This window comes from Petaurus breviceps, unplaced genomic scaffold (assembly GCF_028583685.1).
Source record: "Petaurus breviceps papuanus isolate PSGF00001 unplaced genomic scaffold, PetGlider_PUasm1.0 151, whole genome shotgun sequence".
In the NCBI taxonomy this organism is placed as follows: Eukaryota; Metazoa; Chordata; class Mammalia; order Diprotodontia; family Petauridae; genus Petaurus; species Petaurus breviceps.
Window position 1 is genome coordinate 10,887,922 of NW_027185712.1, and position 16,989 is coordinate 10,904,910.

Consider the following 16,989-nt stretch of genomic DNA (forward strand, 5'->3'; position numbering starts at 1 on the left):
CAAGATGGCAGAGTAGAAGCACGACCTTCCCGCAGCTCCGGCTTCTACTCTCCCCAATCCATGTAAAAAGGGGACTCTAAACAAACTTTGGAGCTGCAGAACCGACAAAATGACACAGAGAAGCTAACCTCCCTCTGACGACAGCCCAGCAGGCCAGCAGGAATCGGCCAGAGCAGCGCTCTGGGAGCTGAGCCCAGCCCCACCGAGGCTTTAGCCCCAGGGCGGGCATGACCAGCCGCCAGCCAGAGGGACTCCAGATCAGCAGCAGCTGTGGCCGTTTCCAGATTTATCAATACATAGATGCGAAGGACAAGGTGAGAGGCCAGTGCAGTCTGGACTTTGGGACCCAGGAAGTGGGAGTGCGTGGCTTTTACCCCCGGAGCAAGAAACCGCTGAGACGCCAGCACAGCCTGCCAGCGCCACGTGGCGGCTTCAGCTCCTGGCCTGCAGAGTGTAGGGGGACCAAGCACCAGTCTGAGGGGTCATCCCTCTTGCTTTAACCTGCTTGGATCTGGATTGCAGTCTAGAGTGGAGGTCCTGGGGTGTGTGTCCAGCTTGCCAGAGCGTGTGGAGACCTCAGAGAGGGCACCCATCTAATACCTCAGGCAGCTGAGAAAACCCCAGCGTTTGGGGCGAAAACTCCCCTGTCTGGTGGCAGAGTCCTACTGTGGCAAAAAGCCCAAAAGTCAAATCATTGAGTGGCAAAATGAGCAGGCAAAGGAAACAAAGCAGACAGAAGATTCCAACATTACACTCCTATTTTGGGGATAAGAAGGAGCAAGGCATGGAACAGGAGGAAATCAGTGAAGTCAGAACTCCTGCACCAAAAGCTTCAAAGGAGAATACAAGCTGGTTACAGGCCATAGAGGACCTTAAGAAGCAGATAAGAGAAGTGAAGGAAAATTTGGGAAGAGAAATGAGAACAATGCAAGAAAATTATGAAATGAGAGTCAACAGCCTGACTGAAGAAAATAATACCTTAAAAAACAGACTGACTCAAATGGCAAAGGAGGCTCAAAAAGGCAATGAGGAGAAGAATGCCTTAAAAAGTCGAATTTGCCAGATGGAAAAAGAATCTCAAAAGCTCACTGAGGAGAATCATTGCTTCAGAATTAGATTGGAGCAAATGGAAGCTAATGACTTTATGAGAAATCAAGATGCTGTTAAACAGATCCAAACAAATGAAAGAATAGAAGGCAATGTGAAATATCTCATGGGAAAAACCACTGACCTGGAAAGTAGATCCAGGAGACATAATTTAAAAATTACTGGACTGCCTCAGAGCCATGACCAAAGTAAGAGCCTGGAAAGCATCCTCCAGAAAGTTCTCAAAGAAAACTGCCCTGATGTTTTAGAACCAGAGGGCAAAATAGAGGTTGAAAGAATCCACCGATCACCTCCTGAAAAAGATCCCAAAAAGAAAACTCCTAGGAATATTATAGCCAGGTTCCGGAATTCCCAGATTAAGGAGAGAATATTACAAGCATCCAGGAAGAAACAATTTGAATATTGTGGAAACACAATCAGGATAACCCAGGATCTGGCAGCTTCTACACTGTGGGATCGAAGGGCCTGGAATGTGATATTCCGGAGGTCAAGGGAGCTGGGATTAAAACCAAGAGTAACCTACCCAGAAAAACTGAGTATCATGTTTCAGGGGAAAATATGGTCATTCAATGGAATACAGGACTTTCAAGCATTCTTGCTGAAAAAACCAGAGTTGAATAGAAAATTTGACATTCAGATACAAGAAGCATGAGAAGGTAAACAGGAAAAAGAAATCATAAGGAACTTATCAAAGTTGAACTATTTTTTTTTTAAGCAATCGGGGTTGAGTGGCTTGATCGGGGTTGCATGGCCAGTTGTTGTTTCTGGGTGTGGTGTTGGGTGTCTGGGCCCGGATTTGATCCGCATCGTCCCGGCACTGGAGCCGGTGCTCTTGCTCGCTGAGCCACCTGGCCAAAGTTGAACTATTAACATTCCTACATGGAAAAACAATAATTGTAACCTATGAAACTTTTCTCAGTAGTTAAAGGGATTAGAAATATATATATGTCTTTATATGAGGGTATGCGGGCATATGAATACATATGTGAATGTGTATATATACGTTTACAGGTATACATAGATAGAGGGCACGGGACCAATTTAACAGGAAGGGATGATACTTAAAAGGTGAAATTAAGAGGCGACAGGAATATAATGAAAGGAGATGGGGAGAGACAGAGTGGGGCAAACTATCTCATACAGAAGAGGCAAGGGAAAATGTTTACAATGGAGGGGAAGAATAGGAAGGCAAAAGAGAATAGGTCAACCTTATTCCTATTGAATCTGGCTTGAGAAGGGAGGGGATCTCACCCTCCAGGAGAATAGGGGGGGAAGGGGATGTGAGGGGGGATGATGGAAGGGAGGGCAGGCTGGGGGGGAGGGAAGTTGGAAGCACCCACTTTTGAAAAGGGACAGGATCAAAATAGAGAATAGAACAAGTGTGAGGTGGGATAGGAGGGAGGGAAATATAGTCAGTCTTTTACAATACATCTACTATGTTATTGTTTTGCATTAGCCACACATGTACAACCTATACTGAACTGCTTGTCCCCCCAGTGGGGGTGGGTGGCGGGGGGGGGTAAGGAAATGTATCTTGAATAGAATGTTTTAAAAACATTCAAATATATATATATATATGTGTGTGTGTGTGTGTGTGTATACTATTATTAATATCATCTTACATGTAATTAAGAAAAAAGATATACTGGCACTGAGGTATAGAGATCCACTGTAAAAGTTGAAACGGGCATGGGAGAAAATATGGGGGAGAGCAGATTGGAGGTGGGGATATCCTGTGGGACTGCTGTTTTGGGGGGATGGGTGGGGGTAAAACAGGGAGAAAATTTGTAACTCAAAATCTGGCAGAAACGAATGATGTAAATCAGCAGTTACTAAAGCATTTAAATTAAAAAAAAAAATTGCCGGCCATTTTTTTCATGTCTCAGCCTGCACCATGGTTTTACATATAGAGATGATTTGTTTATTTGTTTATTGTTATTTATTAGGTTTTGAAAAAAAAATGGGGGGAGTGGGGTTAGATGTGGGGTTAAAATAAAGGACAAACTTAGAACAAATGGCATATTATTAAATAGAAGTTGTGTAGGCTAGTAAACTCTCTAAGGTGTACTATCTAGGTGGATATTGGTATGAGTTGAAACCCTCACAGTATTCTCAGTAGCCTATATGAGGGGTATGGACATTTCCTTGCAGACCCTGGTGTACATTCCATAAGACACCCTAACAAAGATTAGACAATGTACTTCCTCAGAACAATATCTTCAAAATGTGAGGTCAGTGACATTTATCTTCAGAACATTTTTCTTCTTTTTTATTTTATTAGCACTTCCTTGTTCTGATATTCTGACTTATAAAGTGCAATGCACTGAAAGAGTAAGGGGGAGAAACATATTAAAGAATAGGTTAAGATCTTGATAATGACATAACAGGACAACAACAAGACTTGTGGGTCTAGGTAATAGTTACTATGAGGAACAGTAAGCAATAGAGCTTAAGGAGAAAAATAATAGGCCTATAAAAAAAAGGCTGTCCAATGGAAATTCAGTTGGATGTTGTAGTGTGGAGTGTGTATGAAAAGAGATGCTGGCACGTTCTTAATTGCTAATACTACCCAGCAGGTTGGCACATTATCAGGTAGGGGAGAACAGGGCTAATGAGGTATAAAAACAGCACTTCTCAGGAGCAGGTGCAATGCAGAAGCAATAGAAATAAGTACATAAATATGCAATTTTGATGGTATTTTAGAGAGTAGATGTTTGGAAGGATCCATAGAGAACTGCAATTGATCTTAATACTAAAGTTAAGTCAATAAGCATTTATTAAGCACTCATTATGTGCCAGAAACTGCACAAAGCACTGAAATACAAATACAAAGAGAAGGGAAAACAGTCCTTATCCTCAAATAGATTACAATATAATGAAGAGGACAATAAATAAAAGGGATCTGAAAAAGTTTGAGTGGGAGTTAAAGGAGACAATTCTGGGAAGATGGTGGACTAGGTCAGAAAATGCCAAGCTCTCAAGATATTCCCCCACAAAATAAATGAAATAATGCCTCAGGGCTAACAAAGTCTGGGTAAAAATAAATAAGAATAAGGGCACAATAGGGGTCTTCCTGGACAATCTGTGATCAGAAGGAAAATGCCACCATGAAGTTTGGGCCCTCTGAAGAGTAAACACTAACAGACAAGGGTTCATTACAACAAGTGGTAAGCCCAGGGGTTAACTGGTTTGGGAGGCTGCCTTGGCCCCAACCACAGGAACTTTTACCCCTGGAACAGTGAGGGGAGTTGGGCCTCTGAGTCAAGGAATATTAAGGGAAACTTTGCAGACAAGGAACACCAGACCCAGCTGTGCTGTAGAGAGCTACAGGGGTAAGAAGGAAAGTGCACATGCCAGGTGAGTACAGAAGCAGCAGGGTAGCCCCCCCCCTCCCCGACCCTGGGAACTTGCAGGAGACAAGAAGTTTGACTTTGGTTCCAGGCTAGAGGGGAGAACTGAAGATGCATGGCAAGAGGCACTATGTCCCATAAGTCAGGACAAGAAGTGATTATAAAAATTAAACTATCATTAAAAAAATACAATTGTGCAGGCAAAGGAGAAAGAATCCAAATGTAGAAAGCTATTATAGGAATAAAGAAGATCAGGGTTTATCTTCAGAGCAGGATATTGAAGTAAAGAAATGCTCCTCTACCTCAAAGAGTAACATTAACTGGGGACCCACCCAGAAGGAATTTATAGAAAAAGTTTTTTAAAAAGACTTTAAAAAGCAAATGAGACTGAGGGAAAAAAAATTAAAAAGGTGCAAAAATAAGAACAATCCAAGAAAAACAAGAAGCCTATGAAAAGAAAGTCAACCAATTAGAAAAGGAGATCTAGAATCTTTTTATAATATTGAAGTGATTATCAAAATATATATTTTTAAAAAGTTCACGGACCTTATTTAATCATAAATCTCTGGTTTAGAGTGAATTACCAAAGATTCAATCACAGAAGGTCAGTGCAGTCTCAAGTGAGTTGGTTTCTGTTGAGCATCAGCCAACTCTTTTTTTCTTTAATTTTTAAATTTCTTTTAGTTTTCAACATTCATTTCCACAAGATTTTGAGTTACAAATTTTCTTCCCATCTCTCCCCTAACCCCACCCCAAGTTGGCAAGCATACTGATTACCCCTTCCCCCAGTCTTCCCTCTTTTCTATGCCCCTCATTTACCTTTCCCCCTTCCCCCTTACTTTCTTACAGGGCAAGATGGATTTCTGGATCCATTGCCTGTATATCTTATTTCCCGGTTTCATGTAAAAACAGTTGTTTAACATTTGTTTTTAAAACATTGAGTTCCAGATTGTCTCCCTTCTTCCCTCCTCACTTATCCCCACTAGGAAACCAAGCAATTCAATATAGGTTGTATATGTTTAGTTACTAAAAACATTTCCAAATAGTCATATTGTTAAAGACTAACTATATTTTGCTCCATCCTATCCTGCACCCCATTTATTCTATTTTCTCTTCTAACTCTCCCTTTTCAAAGGAGATCACTTTTGATTGACACCTCCTCCAATCTGCCCTTCCTCCTATCCTCTCCCCTTTTTATACTCTTTCCCCCTACTTTACTGTAGGTAAGATACCCAATTGACTGTGCATGCTATTCCCTCCTTAAGCCAAATTCAATGAAAGTAGGGTTGATGGGGCAGCCAGCTAGCACAGCGAATAAGAGCACCGGCCCCAGAATTGGGATGACCTAGGATTGAATCCGCGCTCAGACAATTAGCACCCACCCAGAAACACCTGGCTGTGTAACCTTGAGCAAGTTATTTAACCCCAATTGCTTAGGGGTGGCCAGGTGGCTCAGTGAGTAAGAGCAATGGGCCCCAGAGTCGGGATGACTTGGGATTGAATCCAGGCTCTGATACTTAGCACCACACACAGAAATAACTGGCCGTGTAACCTTGAGCAAGTTACTTAATCCTGATTGCTTAAAACATAAAAGAAAAGAAAGTAGGGTTGACTTATTCACTTACACCTCCCTGATCTTCCCATCCATTCTAACACCTATTTTTTGTCTTTTTTATGTGAGATAATTTACCCTATTCTATCTTTCCCTTTCTCCTTATCCCAATATATTCCTCTCTCACCTCTTAATTTTATTTTTATATATCATCCCTTCACTTTCAACTCATCCTGTGCCCTCTATGTATACATATACACACATATAGACATATATACATACATACATACACACACACACATATATATATATATATATATATATATACAAACACACACATATGTATGTGTGTGTGTGTATTCCCTTCAACTATCCCAAAACTTAAAAAAGTCTCATGAGTTACAAATATTATCTTTCCATGTAGGAATGTAAACAGATCAACTTTAATAAGTCCCTTATTATTTCTCTTTCCTGTTTTCCTTTTCATTCCGCTCTTGATTCTTGTATTTGAAAGTCACATTTCTGTTCAGTTCTGATCTTTTCATCAAAAATGCTTGAAAGTCCTCTATTTCATTGAATATCCATATTTTCCCCTGAAGTATTATTCTCAGTTTTGCTGGGTAGGTGATTCTTCATTTTAATCCTAGCTCATTTGACCTCCAGAATATTGTATTCCAAGCCCTTTGATCCCTTGACATAGAAGGTGCTAGATCTTATGTTATCCTGATTGTGTTTCCACAATACTCAAATTATTTCTTCCTGACTGCTTTTAATATTTTCTCCTTAACGTGGTAACTCTGGAATTTGTCTATTATATTCCTAGGAGGTTGTTTTTTTTTGGGGGGGTGGGGAGGTGATCTTTTTCAAGTGGTGATTGGTGGATTATTTCAATTTCTATTTTACTCTCTGGTTCTAGAATATCAGAGCAGTTTTCCTTGATAATTTCTTGAAAGATGATGTCTAGCCTCTTTTTTTGATCATGGCTATGAGGTAGTCCAACAATTTTTAAAATTATCTCTGCTGGATCTATTTTCCTGGTCAGTTGTTTTTCCAATGAGATATTTTGCATTCTTTTCTCTTTTTTTTCATTCTTTTGGATCTGTTTTATAATACCTTCATTTCTGATAAAGTCATTAGCTTCCATTTCTTCATTCTAATTCTGAGGGAATTATTTTCTTCAGTGAGCTTTTGAAACTCTTTTTCTATCTTTCAATTTCCATCTGGTCAATTCTGCTTTTTAAGGCCTTCTTCTCACTGGCTTTTTGGATCTCTTTTGACATTTGAATTAGTCCATGTTTTAAGGTGTTATTTTCTTCAGTATTTTTTTTGGTCTCCTTTAGCAAGCTGTTGATTTGTTTTCCATGCTTTTCTTGCATCACTGTCATTTCTCTTCCCAGTTTTCCCTCTATTTATCTTAATGATTTTCAAAATCCTTCTTGAGCTCCTCCATGGTTTGTGACCAATTATTTCCTCCATGGTTTGTGACCAATTCTTATTTTTCTCTTTTTTAATTATTTTTCTTTTTTTTTTAAAAAGCAATCAGGGTTAAGTAACTTGTTAAAGGTTACATGGCCAGTTATTTCTGGGTTGGTGCTAAGTATGTGAGCCCAGATTTGATCCTCAGGTCATCCCGACGCTGGAGCTGGTGCTCTTACTCGCTGTGCTACCTGGCCACCCACAATCCTAATTTTTCTTGGAGGTTTTTGAAGCAGGAGTTTTGACTTTGTTGTCTTCTGGTTCTGTGTTTTGACCTTCTTTGTCACAAAAGAACAATTCTATAGTCTGATTTCTCTTCCTCTTTTTGCTCATTTTGCCAGTCAATAGTTGATTTTTGAGTTCTTTGCCACAGTGGAACTCTGCTTCCAGAGTGGAGAGTGCTGTGTCCCAAATTTCTGGGGTTTCACACAACTGTTTTCAGAGCTACTTCTAGGCACCTTCCTCAGAACTGTGTGGAGGATTTCCTCTCCACAACCAGCAGAAGCTCTGCCAAACCAGAGCTCCTCCTCACCCCAGGGCCATCTCTCCAGACTGATACTCAGATCCAAGTAGGGCAAATCAATGGAATTGTCCTTCAGCACTAGCAAAGAGATTTCTGCAATTGGTCTTTGATCTGGCACTTGTCTGCCCACCATCTGTGGGCCTGGAGCTTCAGAAGCAGCCACACTGCTGACGCAGCCACTGCTTCCTCCACTGCCCTGGGAGCAAGGGCCAGACTACGCTCTTTTCTCCCTGAGGTCCAAAAGAATTTTCCCACTGACCTTTTACCTTCTCTTTGGCATTTATGAGTTAAGAAGTCTGGAAACCACCATAGTTGCCAGTGATTCAGTCTTCTGAGGTCTGCTCTGGCCAGTATGTTCCACAGGTCTGGGCCAGTGTGACCTGCATGGGACTGCCCTTCACTCCCCACCCAGTGTGATAGACCCTTACTTTCAACTTGCCAAATTAACTTCAGCTGGAGGTGTATTTAACTCTGTCATTTTGTGGGTTCTGTAGTTACAAAATTTATTTAGAGTTATTTTTTTACAGGTATTGAAGGTGGTAGGGGCATGAGATCAAGCACGTTCCTGAATTTACTCTGCCATCTTGAATCTGCCCTGAGATCTAGAATCTTAAGGAAGAAAGTGACACCTTGAAAATTAGAATAAGGCAAGGTAAAGCCAGTGAAGTTATAAGAGATCAAGAAATAATAAACAAATATAAAGAATGAAAAAATAGAAGAGAAAGTGAAACATTGAATTAAAAATAACTGATCTGAAGAATAGATCAAGAAGAGAAAATATAAGAATAATCAAATTACCTGAAAGCTATAATTCAAAAAAGAATCTTGATACATTAATACAAAAACAGAGAAAATTGTCCCAAAACATTAGAACAAGGTGTGTGTGTGTGTGGGGGGGGTAGAAATAGAAAAAAAAACCTCTATCAAATACCACTCAAAAGAGATAATATGAGGAAAACTCATAAAAATATTATAGTCAAATTCTTAAACCCCCTGCTCAAGGATAAAATATTAAGAGCAACAAGAAAAAAATAAAACAATTTAAATATGATGGTTCCACAGTTAGAATTACATAAGACATAGCAGTGGAGACATTAAAGGACTAGGGGTCTTGGAACACTATATAACAAAGAGTAAAAGAACTGGGCCAAGATATTTGATATTTTCTGGCCCAAAATATCAAAATCAGCAAAGTTAAGTATGATCCTGAATAATAAAAAAGGACATTTGATCAATGTTAGACTTTCAGGACTTCATTTAAAAAAAAGAACTTAATAGAATATTTGGCATATAAGAGCTTAGAGGAACATAATGTATATACCAAAGACTGATCACAAGGGATTCAATAAGGACAGACCATTTACTTTTTATATATGTAAAATATAAAACATATGTCTATGATAATCATTAGTAATTTAGTAGTTCAAAAGAAATATTGTGGGTAGACATGAGTGTGATATGACTTAAAAAATAAAACTATTTAGGAACAGTTAAAAAGAGTAGTTATTTTATAGAAATGAAGTGTAAGAGGAAAGATTGACAGAGAAGTAGATGAGGGAGGAGGGCTTGTAGTTTTGGTAATTTACTTTCATAGGGAATGGGATTAAGAAGGAAAAATATGCATCTATCTAGAAGAATATAAGTCTTCTGAATTCAGAAGAAATAAAATGGTAATGGGATAGGGAAGGGGGGGAAGGATAAGAGAGGGATCACTAGAGGGGAGGGTGAGGGAACAGGTTATAGGTGGTTATAGAGGGATGTTTAGATTTATGGGAACAAGAAGATAGGGGAGAATCCTTCCATGGGTGGTGGGCTAAATAATAGGAAGGCAAAGTAATGGGAAGAATTAAAGTAGAGGAGTCAGGATGGATAGGAAGTAAGAGATATGCACAAAGAAAAACAAAGATCAAGAGTAGAAATTCTTAAGGAAAAGCAAATGTTTACATATGTATTTATACGTATATATGTGACTATATACATATATATATATCGCTATCTCTATATCTATCTATTTATCCATACTTAATTATAACCTTCTTGGGGTTAGGGGGAGAAAAGAGGTAAAAAGAACAAAGTTAAAATTGCAGAACAGAAAGTTAAAGAAAACATAGAAGGAAGCAAAGAAAGATGGGCCACTCTCAACCCAATGTGTAGTATTTATCATACAAACTTTCTTGAGATGAAAATTTATCACTACATATCTTGAATCCTCTCATGTTCTGCTATGCATATTACATGCTTTTTTCCTTTTCTCTCCATTTAAGTTTCAATATTTAAATTTATGATATTTTTTTTCCTTTTCTCTGTTCTGTATTTGTGTTCTGGTATGAGTTTAATTTTTTTAAAATGAGTTATAGGTACCTGGTGCAAGCAGATTTTGGATAAAGTCCAGAAAATTCAAAAATGCTTCCTGTAGAGGAATGGAGGAGTGAGCAGAGGAGGGAGAAGTGACTGGGTAGAACATTCCATAAATGGTCAATGAGCAATGAAAAAGAATAGAATTAGGATATGAAGTATCATATTTGAGGAACACCAAGTAGGTCAGAGTGCCTGAATCATAGAGGACATGGAAGGAAATAAATTGTAAGAAAATACTCAAAAAAGTAGGAAATGACCAGACTGTGAAGGACTTTAAATGTCCAACATAATTTTCTATTTCACCCTCTTGGCAATAGGGAGCCACTGAAGTTTCTTGAGTAAAAGGTTTTCTTTGCCTCACTCAGCTGTTTTTCTGTTAGCATCCCCCTTTCAGTTCTTTGCTATAAGTCATGTTGATCTCTAAGAAAAAGTAGCCTGTTTCACTTCTCCTTCTGTTTCCCCTTATAATGATGATATGGTTTAAAATTCCACATTCAGAATATACAACCAGCTAACTGAACATGTTACTTTGAAGGACCACCTTCCATGTAGACCATTATTTGACTCAATTTTTTTCTTCTCCCTGGTGCTCCTGACCAGTTTTTTTTCTTTTCATCATTTATTAAACTCTGACTCTGCAAAATAATATTCTAGATATTTAGATGCCAGATAAGATAAAAACTTAAGATAACATTATTCTTGCCCTCATTTTACTTATAAACTGGTAGTGATAAGACATATGCACATACAGCTTAAATACATAGATCTCTCTCTGTCTCTGTCTCTCCACACACACACACACACACACATATATATATATATAGAAATATATACACATATTTATATACAAATATATGTATGTACATGTATATGTGTATATTCATATGTATAAAAATTTAAGTGAACTAAAGAGTTTCAAAAGAAAGTATCATTTGAGGTCTGAGGGGGTGAACATTCTTAATCGGGGACTCAGGGTCTACTTTATGGAGGAGGTAGCATTTAAATTGTACACTAAAAATGAATATAAATTCATCAACTGAGTTGGGAAAAGGAAAACATTTCAGGTACACAATGGTGTATTATTATAGAGGCAGGAATACTTTGTACATATGCAAAGAGTAGACCCATTTGACTGGAGTGCATATATGCCTTGAATATAATAAGTATTTAATAAGCATTAGTTGATTTAAACTGAATTTAATCTAAGGTAGGGAATGGGAGTGGTATGAGATCTAAGGTCTAAAGAAGGGAATTGTCATTGCCAATGAGATAATTAAGGAAGATTTAATGGGGAAAGTAGCTTTTTAGTAAAATGGTGGATGAATAGAATTTACCAGAGGAGGAGGAAGAAGGAGAAAATCTCAACTATAAGGAAAATGAGCAAAGACAAAGAGATAGGAATACAGGAAACACCTTCTGTTAACAATTTGGGAGAAGGCCAAATCATTTATTTATCTCAACTGTCCCATGAGCTTCTAGTCAAATTTGTGTGTTGTTTGGGGCTAAAAGACGTGATTTATTATAGTTACTTATTGTATTACTTGATCATTAGTCATTGGATTACTTGATCATTATTCAATATGGTTCAATTTGGAGGGTTTTTTTTTTCTTCTTGAGTAGTTATGAGAGTTGCTCCTTCTTCTATTCAGGCACTATATTGTCAGGAAGGCTTCGTGATTTTTTTCAATTTTGGTAGAAATGAAGAAGAAAGGATAGAAATAACAGCTAAGTGATGTGGGAAGATCAAAAGAAGGCATTTTCCTATCAGGGTAATTTCAAAAAAAATCAAAGGAAATTGAGGTTTGATCTTTGTTTGTAGGTATATGAGGAGAGATTAATGATACATGAAAAATAAGAAGTAATAGATGAAGCAAGGCCTGGATGTAACAGGAGGAATGTACTCACAGACATAGCTATAGTGCCTAGATGTAGTGAGAAACAGGGCCATATCTTCATACGAAGGATGGAAGAGAGAATAGGTGATGTGACTAATTCTAAAAATTAGTGAGGTGATGGAGCTAATCTTTGTCTTAGAATAGTTTCCATGGAAAGTGAAAACATATCTGATAAGAATATACAGATGTAGAACAGCTGTGGGGTTCCAGCCTAGCTATGCATAATATATTTGTAAATAAGTTGCAAGGGCAAGCTGGCTAATATGAAGTCAATGCATAGATGGTGTCAAAGGAGGATATTTGGTTTTCTGGACCACAGCCTACTCTAACAGATTGATAGGCTCTTGGCAAATGATGTATTTCATCTCAGAAAGACTAGAAGTAACATTTATCAAGAAGCTTGCCAACATGATCAAGTAGACTTTAAATTGAAATCTGATGGGGAGGTAGAAAAATTCCCATATAAATAAATAAACAAAAACAGATAGACTGTAGGATATGACATAAAATGAAAGCTCATAGTAAGACAGAGCTTAAAAAATCCCAGAAGGAAATGGAGTAAAACTGAATCAGGAGCAATATTTATGAGTTTTGCATGTGCCTATTCCAATCACATAGTCTTAGTAATCAGATAAGTTAATTTGATGTTTCATCAATAAAAGTTATAATTGATCTCATGGGTAACATTGAGGGGAGGGGTGATAACTCATTATTGAAATAAGGAAATGGAAAGTCATACCTTGTTCAAAACAAATATCTAACTTAAAGGGTTTGGTAGCATATTGCATTGAATATAATGATGTATATGCCCATCAAACAACCAGAGGATTGTATTATAGATTTATAAAAAAATCAAAGCAATTCATATAGAGAAAAAAAGAACTCAGGAATCTCAAGAGAAATAATAATAGGGAATAATCAAAAAGGCCACAGAAATGCCAGATCTCAAACTGTACTATAAAGCAATAATTATTGAAATAATTTTGTACTAGTTTAACAATAGATCAGTCATGGAACAGATTAGCTGCATAAGGTACAAAACAAATGTGTTTAATACACTAGTATTTGATAAACAATAAGATAACTGCTACTAATATACAGACTCACTATTTGACAAAAAATGCTGGGAAAACTGGACTTCAGTATGGAAGAAATTAGATTTGGACTAATTCCTAACAATTTATACAAATATTACACTCCAAATTGGCATGTGAGTTAGATATAAAAGGTCATATCCTAAACAAATTAGAGAAATATGGAAGAATATATCCATTAGATTTAGAGATAGAAGGAAAGTTCTGAACAAGGGATAAAGGACAGAAAGATAAGGTGAATAATTTTGATTATATAAAATTAAAGAGGTTTTACACAAATAAGTTTAGTAAAACTAAGATTTCAAAGGAAATAATTAACTGGGAAATATTTGTAGCACATTTCTCTGATAAAGGTGTTATTTACAAGATACATTGAGAACTGTTTCAAATGTATAAGAAAAAGAACTATTCCTCAATTGATGAATTATCTAAAGATGAACAGATATTTCTCAAAGGAAGAATCTTAGGTTATTTATAGTCACATGAAATGTTCCAAATCACTACTAATTAGGGAAATGCAAATTAAAGCAATTACATGAATTTACCTCATACTTATCAGAGGAGCAATGATGACCAAAAAAAAGAAAATTTATGAATGTGGGAGTGGCTGTGGAAAAACAGGCACATTAATGCACTATGAATGGGTACAACAATTCTGGAAAGTGTTTTGGAATTATATACACCCAAAAAATGTTGGTAAAGATTATTAAGATATAAATGAGTACAGCCATTCTGGAAAGGGATTTGGTGTTATATGCGAAAAAGTTACTGAACAGTTTATACACTTTGACCCAGCTATGGTACTGTTAGACCCATACACAAAGGACATAAAAGATTGCTGAAAAGTCACATTGTGTACAAAAATATTTATAGTAGGGCTGTGTGTGTGTGTGTGTGTGTGTGTGTGCATGTGTGTGGTGGCAAAAAAACTGGAAACTAGTAGGAAGTCCAATTGAGAAATCACTGAATGAAAATCCAACTGAGAAAATACACTGTGGTGTAGAATATAATGGCATACCAGAAGAAATGAGGAAATAGATTATTTCAAAAAGACAGAAAGACATATGAACAGATGCAGAATTAAATAAGCAGAACTAGAAATAATTATACTGTAACCTAAACATTATAAAAATGAACAATTTAGAAGACTTTTATAAACTGATGAATGAAATGGGAGGAGTTAAGAAGTATGTTGATGAGTATCTAGGCAAGGATAAATTAAGAATATAATTTATGTGATTTTATCAGTGGAGTATTTTACAAAGCACCAGATAAATTGGAAGGCATAGACAATGCTTTCCTAATACAAATTACCAATTCTTGGAGGGGTGAGAAATAGCCATGATGTACAGCTTCAACTAATTAGGTACTTTCTAAAAAAACAATGCTGCTAAAATCAGTACCTCGGATAAACAGTTCTTTGCTTTTCTGGAAATTTCATTTATCAGGGGTTAGAGGAACCTGATGAGGAGAAATGCTCCTCTAGATTTAATTGTAATGAAAAAGTAAGGTATGTATGTTCAGGTAAAAGTGGTGGGGACCTTGGGAGAAAGTCACCATGTATCCTTGATGTTTCTAATTGTGAATAAAGGTAATGCTGGCAAGTCAGAAAAAAGACTTTAGACTTTAAGAAAAGAAATTTCAAAGAATTCAGAGGAAAGAGAGGTATGATCCCATGGCCTACATCTCTAAAAGGACTCTGACTTAAGAGGAATAGCAGACTCTAGAAAATGTAATTATGTTTCTACAATTATGAATGATTCCAGTCAAAAAAAAAAGAAAGAAGGGAGACATCTAAAGAAGCCAATGTTTCTCTCTGATAAGCTGAGAGTTTAAAAGGACAAGTATAAAAGATAGAAAGAACACACTACCAAGTTTGAATATTAAAGAGTGTCAAAAGACTGGAAGAATAGGATCAGAAAAGCTAAAGTATAGAATGAGCTGAGGCTTGCAAAAATTGCCAATGGCAACAAAAAGGCCTTTTTTATGCTATGTTCAGAGCAAGATGAACAAGGAAAGGATAAGCCTACTGCTTGAAGCAGATGGTTTAATGCTCACAGATGACAGAGAGAAAGCAACATTCTTTAACTTCTATTTGTTCCTACTGGTTCCCCTGAAGACTGTGATCTTCAAACTGGAAATGGTAAAACATACGTGGCTTTATATACTTTGGGGCAGCAGCCTTTATGATAGTTATTATCTAACAGTAAAATTTTCATAGGGGAATGAGTGTGATGAAGAGAGTCTAAGAAAACACATAATATGGAGAAAGACTGAAAAAATTGAGAATGTTTGTCAAAGTCTCATGTCTGACTGTAACAGGACTGTCTGTGGCTTCCTTTCCCGTTAAACCAATAGACACTGCAGCAATAGCCTTCAACTGGTAGTCAGCTGAATGAGAAAAAAGCAGAAATATAATCTTCAACTGTCCCTCTTATAAATGACCTATGTTTGGATTTGATGATTTAGACATGGGTCACACAAATGACTTAGGATGTGGAATGTAAATGCTATTCATGCTCCAGAATTCTTTTCTCAGAGGACTAGAGGCTACATATTAACACATACAGTCAAGAGAGTTTCAAACTTCCAATACCTCAAACCATGATGCTCCCTTGTCCTTCATTTGTCTCTTGTTCCTATACTTTCCTTCACACATTCCCATTCCTTATGACTTTCTGAATATATGTAAACAATTCAAAGCCAGCGGGCCCATAGGAACTATAGAAGGACAACCTGTCAGCAAACAGGGAGCAAAATGACTATTTATACAGCATTGATTTGGAATAGAGACCTTGGTACACTATGGGCGGGGTTGCCATCTCAGCCTACATAATTTCAAACACCTTTCATATTGGTCAGAAACAATCACTATGAGTGTTAATGCCTTATTCTTTTATTTCTATCATTTCCTCCTTGAGTCTGACGTGGAGGTTGATGATTAATGAAGATTTGGGGCAGCTGCTAGGTAATTATTCTTTTCCTTTGCGTGGGCCTGTTTGCTTGAAATTGGTCAAATGGCAAGACTGTGTGCTTCAGCATCCGTCAATAAACTGTTAAGAAATCATAGCATCTCCTCAGTTAAATAAGGACCTGGGTATATGACATTTCAATTGATTTTATACTTCAGCCACGTATGTTCCTATGTCAGTATATACTAAAAATATACAGCTGCTAGATTAGGACCAATCATACTAAATTATTTGTAATTTGCACTACTAAATTCTTGTGTATAATTAATACACTTGGGTCCAATGCACTTCTTCACTTACATACTTATCATATTTTTATCCAAGTTTCATTGTCATGAACATTTTCCCACATTTCTAACTATATTGACATGATTATGATATCAGTAAATAGAAAATGAAAAAAAGTCAACAACCTTGTCTCTCTGTTTCTGTCTGTCTGTCTCCCTCTGTATGTCTATATATCTCTGTCTGTCTCTCCTTTTCTAGATGATAATAAATAAAGCTATTTCAATGGAATAGAGAATTCTCAGTGTGAAAATTTACTGATGCAGAACAATACCTCACCTGAAAATCAGAGCCCTTTCAAGTTGCCTGAATCATGGAGATGGTAAGTGACTTGCCCCTGGGCATGGTAATATGTGTTAGATGCAGGACTTGGACGA